This window comes from Sphaeramia orbicularis, chromosome 11 (genome assembly GCF_902148855.1).
Source record: "Sphaeramia orbicularis chromosome 11, fSphaOr1.1, whole genome shotgun sequence".
Classification (NCBI taxonomy): domain Eukaryota; kingdom Metazoa; phylum Chordata; class Actinopteri; order Kurtiformes; family Apogonidae; genus Sphaeramia; species Sphaeramia orbicularis.
Window position 1 is genome coordinate 52,254,862 of NC_043967.1, and position 15,848 is coordinate 52,270,709.

A 15,848-nucleotide genomic window follows, 5' to 3' on the forward strand; every position below is an offset into this window, starting at 1 on the left:
GGCCAGTTCATCCATACAACCGAAAGACCGAGGAGGAAGACACTTAGTCTTCACCTGAGGACAGACGTCATGAACGGTCAGCTGTTGTCTGATTTGTGGGTTAACACCTCCAACACACTGATTCTTCTTAAAAGCTCTTGCACCACAAATACAGGTAACAACCAATCAACCAGATCAGAATGGACGGCACAATGTTACATCTAAAAGTACAGCAATGAAGCCATGGGTACATATACTGACTTCCCTTCGCTGTTTTCCAATCATAACTTGGTTTTATATAAATGAAACTTCTGTTTCATAACACAACTTTAATGTTTGCTCTTCTGTGGCTCATTCAGAGAGTTTTAGCAGCAGAGGACTAACCCATGTATTGTTAGATCTGCTTAGTGTTCTCTTAATGAAGGAAATATTGTTGCAATGGCTTTTTATTTTATGAAATTATTCATGATATACACTAGTCGTGGACTGCTAAATTTTTTTCTCTCTTGATATTTGCCGATTTAATTGCTTGTTATTACCTCCGCCAAGGAGGTTATGTTTTTGCCAGGGTTTGTTTGTCTGTCTGTTTGTTTGTTTGTCTGTCCGTTAGTGTGCAACATAACTCAAAAAGTTATGGACAGATTTTGATGAAATTTTCAGGGTTTGTTGGAAATGGGATAAGGAAGAAATGATTAAATTTTGGTGGTGATCAGGGGTGGGGGGGGCCCACGGGGGGTGGGGGGGGTGGGGGCACTGATCAGCCTTGGCGGAGGTCTGCGCTCTCCGAGTGCTTCTAGTTGTGTCCTGTTTTTCCAAAAATTGGTTTTGTTGAGCTTTTAGCTGATCTTCCTCTAATTTCTAAATGCAGCATATCTATTGCTACAAGCGTCACATACCATTACATGTAGCAGACAGAACTGCAGATGCCTGGTTTAGAGGTTAAAGTAAAAGCAACTGTGAGAACTAAAGTGAAATGTGTCACTGAATCTGTCAAGAGTGAGACCCCACTTGCCACTTCACCACATCTGATGGTGGGTGTTTTCAGGGGTAGAATAGAATAGAATAGAATAGAATTATTGTCACTGTAACGAGCAACAAGTACAACAAAATTTAAAAGTGCCATCCAATCTCTACATCATTACTATAAAAATACAAAAAAAGCAGCTAAATAAATAGGTTTCCGGTAAAATAGTTTAAAAAAAAACATTAAAAAAAAAACAAAACACGTAGTAACCCAACTCTCACATACAAACATACATTTTGCTTTTGCACTGATCCCTTTAAAACATACTGCTCATCAGATGTGTTTTTCTGTGTTGAGTGTGGTGACTGCTGTTAAATAGAAACTGTTTTTAAATCTGTTTGTCCTTGTGTGTGTTTATCTCAGTGCAAGACTTTTACAATATGTTAATTATTCACACTAGTTTTGATTTTATGTGGGTGTTATATTTACAAACATACAGTAGGTCTAACCTGAGCGCAGACGGTGATGATGATGGACCGACAGAGGTCTGCCAGGTCCTTGGGTTGTCGTCGTCGTCTGTCCTTTCCGTTGGTGATCTGCACACTGAGGTCATGTCTCAGCATGAAGTCGATGGCCCATTGGTACTGGCTGATCAGTGGACTGTATTCTCCCAGCGCCCTCTTGGCTGTCTGCAGCAGCGTCTCCTCACTCAGTCCTCTCTGCTGTTCACGTTGAGTCAGAACCCACTTTGCCACATGAGATGTCTTCCACTTCCAAATTTTGTCGGCCAGCTGATGCTCCTGTTGCCGCGTCCACGCGTCAATCAGAGCCGGTGACATGTTGAAGTGGCGAGCGGCCTGAGATAGGCCATTACAGAGAGAGAAGAGAACTGCAGACAGCTGATTGGCTGACAGAACATATGGAGAGGGAGGAGGAGGAAGTCGGGCGGACTAGGAATGAAACACAACACCAGTCAGAAGGAGTAAAAATGACATGTGTTTCAGTTAGAAACAAACCTAAACATCTAGTACATTACAAACACACAAGTACATTATTCTATTGTTTCAGATGATATAGTGATTTGCTGATTGGAGCTCACCTGTCGAGGTTGTGTGCGGGGCCCCAAAACCCTGATGGTCATGGCGGGTTCTGAGCTGAGGCGGGAGTGACAGGTGAGGGGTTGGACTGAAACCTTGGAGGAAGTCTGGCTGGATCGCAGCTTTTCGATGGGGACGAAGGATCCGCTATTTTTTCTGGATAAGAAATGAGGACTGTATGTCATCGACAAACATCAAAACACAGAGCTTCGAACTCTCCTGATTCTACAAAGTGAAACAGAGGTTTAGGCAATATCTGCTGAGTTTTATGGGTATTGTCGTATTTATTATTCAGATGTGTGTTTACCTGTCACAGGTGTGTATATTTCCCATTCTCTTGACAGCTTGCCCTGAAACAAACATTAGATCAGTCCTTCTGTTGGGGAGGAGTCAAAGGGGGTTTCTCAAAGTCAGTGAGGGATGGATGGATCATTCTAAGCTTCATAAAATATCTGTATTTAGGAGTAAAAACTGGCCACTGACTGTTTGAAAACCTTCTTTTAATATTTCACACCATAGTGATAAAGAAGAGATAAACATTTACAATGTCATGAACCTGTGAAGCCATTTTATCTCTATTCAGAACCCTGGACTGAGATGAAAGTAGTGATCATAAAACCACTGCTTGGATTGATTAATTTGTTTGTTGGTTTGAATCTGAAAAACATATTAGAACATCACAGTGACACATGAACACAGGCTGCAGAACTGCTCTTTTAGGCAGGGAACTCTGGTATGGTTAAGAACACTTTGTTTGTAGGACAGAACTGTACGAAAGCAAGAAAATGGAGAGAAAATATAATAAATATAGCGCATATATAAATAAATAAATATTCATTCTTAGGTGGGACTTTCTCAGCCACAAAACAACAGGCATTTACACTTTAAGCACCACAGTCATCATCATCTTGTTTTCTGGGTTTCATCATCAGTTTGCATCCTAGATGTGTCATTACCGCTACCTTCTGGACTCAGTTGAGTCCTCTACTGTCCAGAACATCAGTGCACCACCATTTCCAGGATCCCTCAAAGTTAATTTAGTTAGATTTGTGTTTCCAGTCCAATTGCCCACACTGTCTCCACAATCAACAAAATCTTTAACGCTGTCCTCTACCCTCGCTGCTTGCTGTAATTTAACCATCATTACTTGTCTAGCCAGTGTATACTTGCTGCATGTTATGAGAATGTGTTATACTGTTTCTGCCTCCTGGCAACACTCACAAAGACCTTTTGGATGTTTGCCTAGAATGTGAACTGTTGAGGTTGCTGTGCCCAAATGTTTCCCCCTCCTTGTTCCTCTACAGTTTGATGTACATACTGTGTTTCTGATTGAGTAAGAACCCGCAGTTCTATACACTTTTACAAAAGGAGGAAACTCAGTGTTTGGTGATGTCCATGGTTTCCAGACTTCAAGCAGTCATCAGAAAAAAGGATTCTCATCCAAGTATTTAAAACAATCTCCCTTATGTGCCTCTGAAAATGGAGGGACCGTGTTTAAAATGGTTGTAATTCCTTAACAGTTAATGAAATATTCATGCATTTTTAAATTAAAGCTGAAGGTCCACACTTCAACCACATCTGGATTGCTTCTTTTCCACTCAGTGTGAACAGAGACAATATTACAACATTTATGTCACTGTCCAAATATAAATATACCTGACTGGAAATGAAAAAAAGTCCTGAAGTGCAGTTAATTAATATTTCAATAATAAACATAAAAAATGAATGTTTTAAACTGAAGTTTAAACAGTCTAGATTTAGTGTAAGATTACTTTGTTCCACACTGCAGGAGAACAGATCTGCCCTGTTTCATGAATGTGTATATTAGTTCTCCATCACCTTCATTTAGGTGTTAATTTCCATTTTTTTAATACCAGTTTAAAATAAATGCATTACTGAACTATGTGATTGGGGGCAGAACCTTTTCAATGAGACAACTGTTTTATCCATGTACTGGTCTTTGGGAGGGATCGTTTGGACTCTGTAGTGTAGGGTTAGGGTTTACGGTTAGGGAACACCATTTTCTCCCGACTGTGTAATGAATCAGCCTTTATAAAACTAGTTATACAAGGTGGGGAAGCAAAATTTACAATATTTTGAGGCAGGGATTGAAAGACAATGTATGACCAATTAGTTTATTGAAAGTCATGAAAATTTATTTGCCACAAGAAAATTGACATAATAGAAAATGTTTTTATTCTATGTGTCCTCCTTCTTTCTCAATAACTGCTTTCACACGCTTCCTGAAACTTGCACAAGTGTTCCTCAAATATTCGGGTGACAACTTCTCCCATTCTTCTTTAATAGTATCTTCCAGACTTTCTCGTAATAGTTTTGCTCATTGTCATTCTCTTTTTTACATTATAAACAGTCTTTATGGACACTCCAACTATTTTTGAAATCTCCTTTGGTGTGACGAGTGCATTCAGCAAATCACACACTCTTTGACGTTTGCTTTCCTGATTACTCATATGGGCAAAAGTTTCTGAAAAGGTATGGATAATAGTGTTAGGTATGATTATGACATCGATATATGTTCGGTTTCAAAACAATTGACGTAGTGCCTGCTGAGAAAAAACAACTAAATGTTCATTGTAAATTTTGCTTCCCCACCCTGTATATTGCCTGAGTGAATATCTGGAACCCTGTAGCTTTTCTTACAGCTTAAGAATTAACCAATTGTTGTGTTAAAACCAGTTTTATTCATTATAAGCGGTGTGCATCCTGGCACCCCATTTTCCCCCATTCATTCAGCATTTGGGGTATCTGACAGAAGGTAAATAAGGCATTTGATCAAATAGCATAACACAAGTGTTTGCATAACTTACTTCTGTTTGTCGGCATGACACAATGGTGTTGTGGTTGTTCTGTCAGATGATTGGCCATCACATCTCCTCTGGTGGTGGAAAACGAGCATGACACACACGTCAACCTGTGATCCAGCCTGAAACACAAAAAACACATACAAAATGTGATTAAATAAACAATGTGATAAATATGTAAAGAATGTAAGTGAAATCATAATTTAATTGTTCCTCAAATACAGACTGAGAGACTAAACAGAGAATAAATGATCTCATAATTTGAGATGTCCTTTTAACATTTTAATAAACTGGTTTGGTCTTGGCTGAGGCATTTACCTGGGACCAGAGGTGAAGATACTCTGGTACAGAGGGCTCTTCCTGCACAACGAATGGTTACTATGGAAACATCACATGAACACATAAATGCGTCAGAAGCAACAGGAGCAGAAACACTGTGCAGCTGAGATATCATGAGGCTTAGACTTTTCTTTTGTTGGACACATCATGAAAGTTGCTGAGTTTCTAATAGATAATGATCCAGTGTTTCCTACTTGATCATGTGGTTGGCGTAAGACGTGGAGCAGCAGGTGATGAATCTGCAGAGTGAACACTTGACCATAGATGGGAAGTGAGAGCTGAAGTCCTGAACCATCACCATACACTCAATACAGAGCTGAGAGGGACAGGAGGGATAGACTGCCTCACTGCAAAACACAAAGAGAGATGTGACAAAAAGTAAGAAGACAGATGGAACAATATGTCTCATCATTTTCAAGTTTAACACAGTTTAACACACATTTCCCTGGGGGTAACTAAAGCCAAGTTATTTTGAGATGCTGTGGATGCAGACCTGTCATGGCTGAGGTTGGACAGCCGCAGTCCTAGAGTTTCTGCTGATTTTGTCTTTAATGTTTCCTGTGTGGGCGGGGCTGGGTTGACATCCACCACCTGAAACACAGGTGAGTCAGTGAGTCTGTGTTTTAGCTGCAGCTTCAAGTTTAGTTTATTCAGGTTGAGGTTTGTACTGACTTTACATGGCGCCACAGCCTCCTTGGATTGCTCTTCACTGTCTAACTGTTGAACCACAGAGTATGTCCTCACAGTCACCTGAACACATGAATAGACAGGTGTTGATATAGAATAACAACACATAAAAACACCAGAAGGAGGTGAGGTCTAGTTCAGATGTACCCTGGTTCCAGGTTTGAGTCCACGGAGCTGAAGTGGTTTGATGTGAGTTTTATGATGCAGCATTTTGTGTTCGATTCGCTCTTTGACGTACAGAAACTGCAGTCGACATTTCTCACAGTCGAACACCTGGTTCTTCTAAAAAAAACAAAACAAAAAAAAAAAAACAAAAAACAATCAGAGTTTTATTAATAATGACAGCATCAAAAAACCTTGGATTCCTTGATCTGCATGTTTTATTTTTCAGTTTTTACTGATTAAGTAATTCCCTTTTTTCTGCGTGTGCATCATCTACAGCAGGGGTCACCAACCTTGGTCCTGGAGAGCTACTATCCTGCATGTTTTAGATGTATCTCTCTTCCAACACACCTGATTCAAATGATAAAACTATTGTCAAGCTCTGCAGGTACCTGACAATGACCATCAGGTGTGCTGGAAGAGGGATACATCTAAAACGTGCAGGATAGTAGCTCTCGAGGTCCAGGGCTGGGGACCCCTGGTCAATAAATTCTATCTGTCTTCTATTTATTTTTCCTTTCTATTGTTCATGGGTTTTTTTTTTTTGTTTTTAAGTTTTCATTCAGTATGATTTTTTTTCACTGCTACTTTTTGTTAGTACATAAAGCATTTTTAGTTAATACTAAAAAGTAAAGTAACCCTCCTTACTGGAAGTTCTGGCAAGTGAATATTTACACACTTACAGATCTACACATAATAAAACAAAAATATTGAAAAGAGTTATCACTGGCTAGATTCATGAATTAGATTTGTTACAAAAAATGAATGTTGGTTGCCAATTAACGTAGAATACATTCACATTCCCTTTAAATGAGATCTCATCTTCCAGTCATCTCATTAATACCCACAATTTCATTGTGCTAAACTGTTTTACACAATGACACAAAGTCTATTTTATTTTTTATCTTTTTCTTAATCTGTTTTTATTCTATTCTATTTTATTCTGTGATGCAAGACTCAGATTTACAAGGCATCCTTCATCACAACTGCCATTAGACTCTACAGTACCTTAGTGTGACCAACAGACTGGAAACTGCTTGTTTAATTTAGTTTTTTTTTGGTTTTCTTTTTTTTTCTTGAGCTGATGGAAAAGTGAATTTCCCATTGGGGATAAATAAAGTCTATCATTGTCTATTTCTACTGTAACAAAAATGTTAATGCTAACAAGGTCACAAAATATGTCAGACTGTAATGTTTGTTAAATAATTCAGGGTCAGTCACACAGTCTTTGTTTTATCTGTAAAAACGTTAATCCAGACTGATGGTTTCAGTCACATGCCACCAGGTCTACATTACCAGGTGTTTGATGAAGTGCTGCTGGTAGTAGGTGCTGCTGCACTGGACTCTCAGACAGTACTGACACATCAGATGTTTGGTGTCAGCGTGCGCTTCCTCAAAGTGAGACCAGACGTCTGAGTAGGACGACGACCTGAACTCGCACACCTGGACACACAGATTAAACATGTTAAACAGGTATCCAAGTGTTACTAGAGCTGTGTGTTCTATGTGTTCAGGTCTCACCTGGCAGATGTAGGGCATCTCTCCAGGTTTGTGTGTATTCTTCATGTGCATCAGGAAGGTTGCCTCGTTTCCAAACTCCAGCTCACAGATAAGACACTTCGCTGCAAAAACAAGACCTCATGAAACCACACCTGAAATGGAAAACTGAAGTCATGTGACAGAGGCAGTGTACAGGTGTCAGACTGACTTGTGAACTTCTGCTGACTGTGAACGGCCTCCATGTGGGACTGCAACCTGAGTGGGGAGCTGAAGTGCCGGAAACAGTGAGGACAGTAGGATGAGGAGTCTCTGCCTCCTTCCTCCTTAGACATTATGTCCACATGCTGCTTCATGTGAGACATCAACCTAAAGGACACAGAAGGAGGAGGAGTTGGTGTTTATCTCTGTATGTTGTGTACTTGACAGTATGTTGCATCTGAGGAAAGCAGATGCAACTGTACGGTCCATTTTATTTATCTGTTTATTAATTTTAGATCTAAATGTTGCTATGGAGCATTTGATGACTTTGTAGGCCATGTTACAGTTTTCTTATTTGTTTGTTAATGTCATACTTGATGTTGTTGTGGAGCGTCAGAGGACAGTGGATACAGCGGTATGGTCCGGAGAATTTCCTGCCCACTAAATTCATTTTGGTTGTACTGTGTCCGGGGGCAGAGCCGTAGTAAAAGTCCTCCACCATGATGACCAGTTTGCCTTGTGGAGATTCAGATGCAGAGACAGACTGGGCCCTCTGAGGGACGGGGGTGGAGGTGAGGGTGGTGATGGGGCTGGTGAACTGATCAGGTCGGAAGTCATCAGACGGTCTGCGAGGCTTCTGGACTGAAGAGATGACTTTATTCTGACAGAGACACAAATGAAGAGGAGGTGAATAACGATCACTGATAAACAAAGACATATTCAGCTTCAAGACAGTGTCCATGTAAAGTCCAGTTTCAACACCAGAACCACCAATAGCATCTAAAACAGGGGTGTCAAACTCATTTTAGTTCAGGGGCCACATACGGCCTAATATTTTACAAAGTGGGCTGGACCAGTAAAATAATATAAATAACAGGATAACAACTCATAAATAATGCCAACTCCAAAGTTTTTTCTATGTTTTTGAATGAAAAAAAGTCAATCTCTGTAATGAAAATGTTTACATCTATGAATTGTACTTGAACATAATATGAACAAATATGAACCTGAAAATTCTTTTAAAAAAATAAGTGCAATTTTAACAATATTACGTCTTAATTTATACATGTGCATTATAACTTACAGATCACAGTGGATCTACAAATACACCAAACAGTAACATGCAGTACATTGGTAAAATTAGAGTACTGTTAAGACATTTCAGGTTGTTTCCATTTTTTGTAAAAAGGTAGTCTGTAAATGTAAACATTTTTGTGTAATTTCAACTTTTTAAAAACTGAAACCAAGAGAAAAATTTGCAGTTTTCATTATTTATAGGTTATTATGATAGTATTTTACTGGTTTGACCCACTTTAAATTGAAATGACCAACAATTATTTTAATATCCTTGATTTTTAATATCGTCAGTGTAAGTTCTACATTTCACAAATTCATCCCAGAGGCCAGATTGGACCCTTTGGCAGGCCGGATTTGGCCCCCGGGCAGCATGTTTGACACCTGCAGTCTAAAACCTCCAACAGGTAAAATGCCACCATGCACCTGAAATTCTAGTACATTATAATGTCTTGTCTGTGTATTAAGATGTTCTCTTAAAGCAGTGTTTGTCAACAGGGTCAGTACTGCCCCCCACAGTGCACTGGGACACCGTCCGGGGGCATTTGGAACAAGAAAGCTGAGAGGGGGGTGCTGAGACCAAAATGGGTGCTACCTATGCTACATATATAAGCGCCGTCAGAACCCCCCACCCCCTGTTATATTTGGAGTGCTATAAGGCCCCAACCTTGAATCTCAAATTAGATAAAAATATTTAATTCCATGAATGATTACTGCCTGTTCAGTGTTCAGTTAAAGATGAAAATAAAATAAGTGGTAAACTCACAGCAAAAATAGTGGGACGAGCCTTTGACCCTTTGGAGAATTTGTGCTTGTCTTTGCTTCTTCTTTTTTTCTTCGCTTTCTTCTTCAGTGTCTTAAGACTTAAAGCGATAATGGGACTGCACAGCTGAGGAAGAGGAGGGAGATGTCAGCCATGCTCAGGGTGTGTGATCATAGACATGTATACATAGATGTATGATAACATGTTTGCCGTGCAGGTCTGGTCAAAACTGCTCATGTAAACCTGATTTGATGTGTCATTGTTGTACATTTGTGGGCAGAGCTTCAGGACTTACACACATGAATCCTCGTAGCTCAGAGACGAGTTTGTAATGAGATCTACAGACGGGACAGTCAGGAGGAACCACAGGACCCAATTCACCTGAAACAGAGACAGACAGGAGTTAATACAGGGTCAAATTCACTACAAAACATGATCTCATTCAGTTTATTTACATCCATGTTTCTAATCATATTTCAACCTTGAAAAGACCATAATTAAAGCAAAAAAATACTCAATAAGATGTTGTGCAAATAAAAGATAAACGTGAATAAGTACAATGGAAACAGATTGAGAAAATAAAAGTAGACAAAAGTCATCTCCAGGGTTTTCTCTTCATCAAGTTGAACAGATTCTGATTTGAGAGCCGAGCTAAAAGCACATTATCACAACAAAATTCTGGATCAAAGACTTCTGTTTACATCTGTCAGCTCCTCATCCCAAGTAATATTACTGAATAGAATACTACATCCAACTCGAACTGACTGAAAACCCAAATTATACTAACTAACTTTATGTGACAGTAAGACATTTCCTTTAATACCACATTCAGGTCATTATGATTCAGATATGAGTTTGATGAACATGAATTCCAGATAAAATCTGAACCAAACCTTTACGCAGTAGCTTGGCTCCTTTTTTAATTGGAAGCTTTTTGCTCTTCTTTGAAGGAGGGGGCATGGCCTGAGGTGAGGTCAGTGAGGCAGGAGGAGGAGACTTCGGGCCTATCGGAGGGGGGCTGGACATCGGCTGCGGATTGTGGTTGGTGAAGTTCACTCTGTGGGCGCTGAGAACCTTCTGAGCTGCTTCACCTGAGACCACACCTGGACAGAGACACACAGTCACATCCTGGTTCTGACAGATCAGTTGTAATCCTGTCTTAACGTACTATGGGAATTATAATAAATACTAGTTACGGACTCAAAATCTGCACATGAATACCCCCTCACGTCATATTTTCCACTGGGAAAAAAATTTTGATAGATGAGCTACTGAAATGAAATTAACCATTGAACTTTTCAGCATGGCGTAGAGCGATGAGGGATTCATTGCAAATGATAAACAATGCTTTTATTAACGTTTCGCTGCTGTTAGCGCATGATGCACAGTTATAGCATTTACAATTTGTAAAAAAAAAAAAAATTACAAAACCCCCCCAAAAACGCTGTAGCAGATGAATTAACACGTCCAAAAATGTTTTACCCAAGTAGCAGGTCATGATAAACTGTGCATCAGCCATTTTTCGCTACAACAACAAAAACCCCCTCGAACGCAATGCACTTATAATTCTGAATTCACTAGTGGAAAGATCATCTTCCTGATAGCACGTGAAGACAGCTTAAGCTCCTGAACAGTGGACATGTTTACATATGATCCAACATGGCATTCTCATACATAAATGTCTGTGTGAATACCTGTGATGATGGGGGTGTGGTCAGCAGAAATGGGCGAGGCTGTGGAGCTAACAGACGCTGTGGTATTGATGCGGCGAGTTCCTGCAGGACTTTGAACTGTGACAGTTATCGGGATCTGAACTGATGTGAAGCCACTGGATGAACCAGGAGGACGGGAATGAATCTGCAGCTCTGTACTGCCACCTGTAGGACAACAGAGGGCAGTACAGTACACAATGAAGGAAGAGTTTCCTGATTTCCTGTACTTACTAACAATAATAATAATAATAATAATAATAATAATAATAATAAACGACTTATAAAGTACCTTTAAATAAGAGTTTATTAACTGTTTTGAACAAATACAGGAAACTCAGACGATAATACGATAGAAAAAAAAGTAGTTAAAAAACACAAGATTTACAGCAGATGAAGACAAGAAGCAAGAAAGAACACAAATTTTAAAAAATTAAGACAATTAAAGCAAAAAATAAAGATTTTATTTCTGTAGAGGTTTTTATTGGGGTATACACACCTCCAGGCTGCTGGGGAACCAACCGACCATTTACTGTGAAGCCAAGAGGAGGACCTGAACACTGAAAGCACACAAACATTTCACATTAGTTGTTGTCAGGTGTAGATTTCAACCTCCAGAGAATGAGATGGCCTTCCCAAGATCTATCTAAAAACCTATGTAGCTAGATAGCTAGATAGCTAGATAGATAGATAGTGTTACCTTCATGGTGCTGGTGTTACTGGAGGGCCTGATGTTACTGGTTAAATGTTGTGGTACCGCTGGGATGGGGATGATCCTGACTTGTGGAGGCTCACATCCTTCCGCTTTCCCCTTGTCCTGTTCCTCCTCCTCTTCCTCTGCCTCATCTGAACTTATTGCAGCCATCAAAACTACATGTGCACATAAAAGCATCTGTCATTGAATATTTAATTGGATAATTCTCTGTGATGGTAAGTGATAAATTCATTACTGATTTTAAAAGACCCACAATGCTTTTTTCTTTTCATTAAAGTTAAAGTTAGAACTGAACATTTAAGTTAGACTTGAACAGGGGAAAAGGCCTTCAGACTTGCGGCTCGATTCACCTGGAACGAACTAAAAAAGACCTGAAACTTAAAGATCTGGTTTTACTGGACACTTTCAAGAGGATGTTGTATGACTTAGAGAGGGAGACATCTGGCAGCAGATGTTTTGTCTGACGCACTTTATCTTCATCTCATGGGCACTTTTAGCAAAGTTGACTTTGGAAGGTTTGACTTGATTTTGTGTTTTTTATGTATTGAAAACTTGTTTTCGTTTTTATGTATGAAAGTTTGTGTCTGTAACTATTTAGTGTACAGCTGCCTGTCTTGGCCAGGACACTCTTGGAAAAGGGATTTTTAATTTAAATGATGCTTTCCTGGTTAAACAAAGGTCAGTAAGTAAGTAAATAAATAAATAAAAAAACAAACAAACAAACGAATAAATAAATAATACTAACTGGAATAAAAACTCAACATCAAAAACCACTCCAGTCTGTCTCAATTTAAACAAGCAAATTCATTTTCACATTAATTAATAAAAGTAAATAAAATTAAAAGTCTTCCTTAAACAAAAGCAAAGGTTGATTTATGGGTTGTAAAAGGAGTTAGAACCACAGCAGACGGTAGGTAGGTAGGTTTTGTAATTTTAAAGGTATTTCTTGGGGAAGCAGCCCAGTTACTTTCAGTGGAGGATTTTCATGGTGTGTATTAGTGGCAGTGATGTTAAACTCACCTTCCTCTTCACCTATATGATCAGACTGAGGCCACACCTCCTGCTCCTCTTCATCACACTCCATCAGCAGCTCAGCTCCTTCCCAATACCCCACCTCCATTACGTCTATCTCCTCCCTCAGCTCCACACCTGCATCAACAGACACATTCTGTTTGAAAAGTCACCACTGGATCTCTGCCTGACATCCTCTGTCAGTATCAAACACTGGTTCTGTGTAACATAATAATATTCTCAATGAGACATTTTCCCCACAGTTATAAAATTGGAACTGGCTGTAGACTTCAAATCAAACAAATTTTCAACAACAGGCCAGTGACTTTTAATAACTTACTTTTTTTTTTTTATTTACTTATTTAAAATGAAAGATACAGACACTTTGATCCATTCAGAGAGGCTTCTTGTGTGAGCACTTACTACATATCAAACACACAGAAGTTTCCATTTGATGTCCATACGTAACAAACACCGGGTTATATTTGAAGTCTGCCATTTGGCCTGATAATGTAAATTCAGCCAGTGCCATTTTAACTTAAATATTGAAAATACCAAACCTTACAAAGCTGATATTTAACATTAGTATAATTTCCTCCACAGGGTATTCACAAAAACAGATGTGTATGCTCTGACAGTATTGTGATGAATCCACTATGTGAACATTACAATTGAGGGTAGAAACAAATAATCTATGTTATTACTGGTTACACAATCAGTTTCAGTCAACATTTTCACTCTCTGTTTGCTAGCATCAATTTCACTAAATATAACCTGAATGTTCTGAAAGGTAAACTGAGTAATTTGTAAACTACACAGAACCCCTTATATATCATAACAATTTAAAATAATACTTAAAACATGGATAATTCTTTGCCATAGAGTTTACACATCTTTACAATTCATTCATATGATATATCTGTTAGTTCAAAAAAATTTTCACTTTAATCACTAGACAATAAGTATTATATTTTAAAGTAGTTTTGATTTAGATATAAATCTGTTGCCAGTCATAAATTCCCATGAAAGAGCAGCTGAAGTACCTGGCTCATAGATTTAGCAGGCTAAGCTAGCATGCTAATATCTCATTCAAGGTTGGTTAAAACACTATTCGTGCAGCTAAACAGCAGAACAAACCGAAAATGAAAGATAAAGGACTGTAAAGTTACTTTCTGACGACTTATCTAAACTTGTGATATCATATTATGTCCGTTTACTTATCTTTTACTGCACCCCCTGTCCTCTGCTACTGCAGCAGGCTTAGCATTTAGCCACCGGTGCTAACAAGCTATCTATCAGCCCAGTAGCTAACTAAGTGACTTCATTAAATCTGCGTTATATCACATTTAAAAAGTGCAGCACGCGTTCGCTTACCTTATGCCGACCTCTAGTGTGTTAAAGAAATACTTATTCCGTTTAAATTCCAGCGTAAGATTCAATGTTTCACTCATTTAAACTGAGAAACATGACTCTTGTGCAGCAGACTGTTGTTAGCTATTAGCACCATGCAACAACACGGTGAACGCTGCACGCCGTAGAAGGTGCCATCGTATCCCTCCGCCCCTCTGCCCACCGTCCATACAGATTTGCGGTGATACGTTCACGGCGGAGGGATAAATACCCCGAAACACAGCCACAGCTTTTATGACACTTCCCTGAAAAAAAAACAAAAAACTCTTCATCCTGTGCTACTTATTTTTGAGGTAAATGAGACACAGTAATAATGCAAAATGGAGAGAGAAACGAACAAATAATGCAATAAGTATATTAATGCAAGTTGATTGTGGTTTCACCGTTTGTAACCTTCAAACCAACAAATTGCAAAGACCTGTATGCTAACAGAGAACTAGCATGCTAACATCCCACAATAATAACTTTGACTCCTGTTACAGAATACTCTATAAACTCTGTAAAACAGATCTAACGGTCAGTTTAGTCACTTAAAAATAAAGCAAGCTCAAAAATCACAAGAGTAATTTTAATTATGAACCCCAAAACAGCAATTCAACCAGGTATTGTAGACTTAACCAATGTTAAGATAACTCATTAGATACAGCAGATCACAGTAAATATATATCACTAAAACCATAGAACTAGGTTAAACACTAACTTCTTAAAGCAAAAGATGCGTGTGTCAGGAAAGCAGCAAAGAAACACTGAGCTGGTTACATTTTAGTGAAAGCTTTGTATGTTGGAGGGGGCTAGCATTATACAATGACTAATATGCTAAAAGCCAATTGATGCATACGCAGTTTGACAGGCAATTTTGAATTGTCCTAATTAATGTGAACACGTTCGCGTTTTAAGCACATGAAACGTGTTCAATCGCGATTTTTTAAGATACGTTTTACGTTCATGGTGTTTCCTTTCCAGAAAACGATTAGCCTTAAGCTAACGCTAGCTAACATTTCCAACAACAATGTTGATGTTTGTTTAAAATATTGGCCATTATTCGATATTACTATTACTATTCGGGATATACTTTTTCTCAATGTTTGATAATATACAGCAGTGTAACAGAAGGAATCTTCACTGTTAAACACAGCTGTTATTGTGCTTTTCTAAAGTAACCCAGCATGTGCCAACATCCGCCTGTGAGAGTAAATTAGCAAGCAGTGTGCCATTTTTATTATCAAAATCAGAAACTCTTGGATTGATTAAAATAACTTTGGTGTGTAAATCAAATGTATTATAGTTAACAGGGGTTAAAATTAATAGAATCGCTATAAACTACAGTTTAACAAAAAATTACATGTAGATTTTACATTACATGCTAGCTAATACCCAAGCTAATAAGACTTCAGTTATTCTTCACATTCTGCATTTAA

The 15,848-nt window shown here is 38.7% G+C and overlaps 1 protein-coding gene across 1 annotated transcript in view; it reads left to right on the forward strand.

The window, feature by feature from the left end:
• LOC115428086 (glutamic acid-rich protein-like) overlaps positions 1–15,848 on the forward strand; it is a 657,495-nt gene that overhangs the window by 125,639 nt on the left and 516,008 nt on the right. The window lies entirely within an intron of this gene.